This window comes from Capsella rubella, unplaced genomic scaffold (assembly GCF_000375325.1).
Source record: "Capsella rubella cultivar Monte Gargano unplaced genomic scaffold, Caprub1_0 scaffold_1, whole genome shotgun sequence".
NCBI classification, from domain to species: Eukaryota; Viridiplantae; Streptophyta; class Magnoliopsida; order Brassicales; family Brassicaceae; genus Capsella; species Capsella rubella.
Window position 1 is genome coordinate 12,993,926 of NW_006238923.1, and position 4,926 is coordinate 12,998,851.

Genomic DNA, 4,926 nt, shown 5'->3' on the forward strand with positions numbered 1-4,926 from the left:
GTTTATTGGGGAGGATGTTGTTGATCTTCGTAGTTTTCCCAAAGACCTCAAAATCTCAAGCTACTACATCAAAAAATTAGATTACAATTAGTTGTTTTAAAAAAATTAAACACAAAAAGTAAAATATTATGAGTAAACATTGATTAAAAACGATATGAAAGCATGTGCTGTGAAAATTTGTATTAGTTCATGCTTTGTTTTGTGAGATATATATTTTGTCTCGCTTTTGAAATGAATGTAAACTAAGAAAACATGGAATGGTTTATATAGGCTGTAAAAATGGGGTAGTTAATATTTTAGAATATTTGGTTTGAGATTTAGTTTTGAAAAGAAATAACTTTATTCAATCTCAATCACTAAATTATCGTGATTTTATTGTTAAATATTAAATATTATATCCGAATATTCCATTTTTAGAAGACTTAGAATAGCAAATCATGTTTATATTTAATAGGCGAATTTAATTACCATAAATTAGTAAATTGTTATAAATTAAGATATAATCCGTTGATTTTGCCTACCATAAATTAATGATTTTGATATAAACGATTTAGATTTAAATGATTAAGGAAATATATACATATTATGGATTTTAAATGATTAAGGAAATATATATTCAAAGAAAATCGAATAGGATAATGATTACTTAATAAATAATTTTTCAATTTTTAATATATAATGAAATGACAAAAGTTTATTTATAAAAATCTTACAAATAAAAAGTTATATTATCAAATGTATTTAAAAAATGTTAATATAGATTGATTTGGTTGGTCAAGTTAAAAACTAAATAGTTTAAAAAGTCAAGTACATTGAATATTCCATACTAAGAAAACATGGAATGGTTTCTATTAAAACAAATATTAAAATACTCAATGTTTAAAATTTCGATCAAGATCTTTATAAAATATTTGAAATTAAGAAAATCTTGCCAATTAAGCTAAATTTTAGGCATTGTATCTTACAAATAAAGTTAAATATCAAACGTAATAATTATATTTCCTGTAATATTGAAAACCAATTTTTTTTTTATCAACTGAAAAATGAACGATGGAGATTAAATCTCTAAACCCGATTAACATATCCGTTTAGTTAGTTAGATCCGCGTGTTAACCCAGTTAGAAATGATAATTATTTCATTTTGAAACTATAGAGTAAATTCATTGTGTACTTCAGCTTTAATAGTATAGATATATAAAAGTTGAGGTTATAAGGTTCTAAAGCCGTCCACATAGAATTTTAAACGACCAATAATAATTAAAAATTTCACTAATTAATAATTTTGAAATTATATTTGTATTCTATTTAAAAAATTTTTGTAAAAAGGGAAAAAAATACGATATATGGAAATAAAAGATGCATGTAAAATATTTTAAATATTTTTTTATAGTAAATTTCTAATTTTAAAAAGTAAAACTTCCGAAGATTAGCCTAACAATTTAACTATAAATATAGGGTTTCCATCACCACATTAGAATTGATAGGCTTAAATCTGTAGCTCTAATTATTTATTTTCTTTGTAATTCATATTGTTGATTATATGATATTTTTGTATTTGCTGAATTTTTTTTAATTATGTTGTTATTGTACAGTTTTGATTATTTTTTTAATTATGTTGTTACAATATAATACTGTTTTGATTATTTATTCCAATTACAAGCTCCTAAAGCTATCCACGTGTGATTTAAAACTAATCACACGGCCAATCAAGATTTTCTATCTCAATATTTAACTATTTTTCTTAAATTACAATATTTCTTTATATTAACATTTGTTTTTTTGTAAAAATCAAAGCAAATACCATATATGGGAATAAAAAAGATCAGAAAATAAGGAATATTTCAAGAATTATTTGTTCGTTTGCAAAATAAATAAATGGTATAAAACTAATCAGATTTTAAAATTTTTTTTTTTAATAATTACCTTTATAAACGAAAATAATTTCTTCTACAGTTAATATACTTTCAAAAAGGAAAATATCAAAATATATCAGAGAAACGAAGACTTTATAAAAATCTTATGTTAAAACTTTTAAGACTTTGTATAAAAGAAAAACTATATATGGAAATAAAAGAACTATTTAAGGATATTAAAACTATTAAATATAATATTTTGTAAAGTTCTTAGTTTCTAAAATTTATTGATAGATATACAAAAAGATTTATATGAAAATATCTTGCATATTATCTCCCCCATATTACTGATTATAAATTAAAATTTGTTAATAATTAATCTTCAATCATAATAGTCATCTATATATGAAAGAAACGAGAAATGGAAACTTGAGTTGTCGAAATAATATCATTATTAATAAAATGTTTGATATTTCATCTTCAATCATTTGTTAGAATTTCAATACATAACGTAATCCATATTAGTGTCACTAAATTTATTAAGTATTTGCACCTGTATGAAGTAAAAATTTTCAAGAAATAGATTACATTTTAAATTAGAAAATTTAATTATTTTATGAAGAGTTTTAGATAGACACTGTCAATTAGTATTTCATGTTTAAAATTTTGTAACAAAATATTGAATGAACTGAATATTAAATACATCCGCATTATCAAAATATATATTTTAGAAAAGAAAAAAAGATCTGTAAAGTTTATAGTTTATCTTCCTATGTTTTTTTTTTAATATTGTTTTGGCAAATTATAGTTCACAATTCAGTATAAATATCCCATAATGAAGAATCCTGAATGGTAGATGTGGTTGTGGGGATAAAAGATTATGACAAATGAGTGCTTGCAAAACGATAGAAAATGATATATCTGAAAAAATTTGTGAAACCATATATTCATATATATATATTATCATGAATGTATCTTTTTTTTTAAAAGTATACAAATGTAAAAATGGTTGTTAGTGGTTGAAATAAAACTATGGTTGTGATTAGATTCGAAGAAATGAAAAGTGCTAAATATATTGTTAATGATAATATATTATATAACAATGAGAGGTAGTAGTTTTACAAAATAGAATTTATTAAGTTTAGATACCGAAAAGATTTTTCATAATATTATATATAAAAAGCTATACTAGCTAACATAAATTGAGCAGAAAATATGAATAGTAGTAAAATTGCGGATACTAAAATGAGGAAGTCTTAGAAGTTATGTCCCCACCATATATTTATGATATATCACAACAACTTAACGAATAAGATTCAATCATAACGTTGTAGGTGAAAAAGACCAGAAATATTTCAAATCTTTAAAATTTGTATTATTTTTTTGCCCACGAATAAAAACTAAAAATAATATTTTAACAAATCACATATAATTTTTTACTTTTTCCTTTTTATTAACACAATTTTTTTAAACAACATAAATGATACTCAAAATATAAATAAACAAACATTTATGTTAGAAAAAATCAAAATTAAAATGTTATAGTACTTCTGCATAGTATTTAATATTTATCAATGTATATATAAATGACTACTAAGTCTAAAACAATTTTAAAATAATCAATAAATACATACTTGCGCTATTTAATTGATTACTAAATCTATAACAATTTGAAACAATCAATACAAATATTAATAACCTAGCCATCTCACTAATTAACATTTTTCTATCTTATTAATTGAAATTTTTAAATATAATATTTTATAAACAAAAAATATTAATAAAAAGGAAAAAGAATATACTGAAAAATGGAAATATAAATTAATGAAAAATAATATATAAAATATATGAAACTTACAATCTTGTATATAAATGTTAGTCCTCGATCGATTAACTATATTTCTTAAGCCAAATAAAGGTAAATTTGTGAATATTAGTTGTGATAATGGCGAGTCGTGTCTTTTAAAAATACTTAATGAGAAGCACAAAAGGTATGTGGAGACGGTGGTTAATGTGACAAAGATGCTTTTGACAGCGAAGAAGTATATGGTAAAGATGAAGAAGGAGAAAAAAGAGGTGGAGAAGAAGCTTGAAGGTCATGTAAGGTAAGAGGAAAGAGTGACGATGAGAAGTTGAAGGTGACATTGTTAGGATTAGGATAAGAGAAAAGATGAGCGATAAGGCAGTTGTGTGTATGGATCAAACAACATATATAGAGGCCATTGTGAGTATATTGAAGAGTTTTTTTTCCAAAATGGTTATGGCAATAGGACAAAGACTACCACTACTAGCAATACAACTAACTGGTTATCATTTAAGTATTTATATACGATTTTTATTTATTTTTATAAAATATAACGATACATAAATATAAATGAAAGAATATGTCTTAAACGAATAAAAAACGAGATATTATAGTACTTTTGCATATAATATGGTACTATATACTTCATTGAAAACAATCGATATAAATATACCTGCGCGTGCGCGGGTGAATAACCTAGTTAATATAATGACAGTTGCTATAGAGTGATATTTAGTCTTTGTGGAAGAGTTTTAAATCGTGTTATGCTTATTACATTTTCCAAGAAATGGGAGAACCACCAAACAAAACCATTAAAGGCAGTAAGTTTCGCTGAAGGCTAGCCAGCCCGACTCAAATAGGGTGGACACATGGGCCATACGGCAGGCGACTATAAAATTTTGAAAAAAATACATAAGAAAAATGTCCAACTTTAAAAAAAAATTAACAAAAAATTCAAAACAAATCTCAAAATTTTGTTTTTACTTCGTAAATCTAAAAAAAAAAAATTCTTGCCCAAGGGACCAGATTTATTTTGAGCCAGGGTTAAGGCCATGTTGGCCAGACCAAGTCGTGAGAGAGTGAGAACAATAAAATATCTTAACCTGAGGAGTAAGATACCTTGGCCAAAAGAACCCTTTAAAAAATAGACCACACGAGGTGCAGCATACCAATGGGATTCTTGAGAAGGAGTTTGCATAAATAGAGATAAAACATAAACATAATAACACCAATCATATATTGTTTTTGCAAGATAAATTAAATAACCCA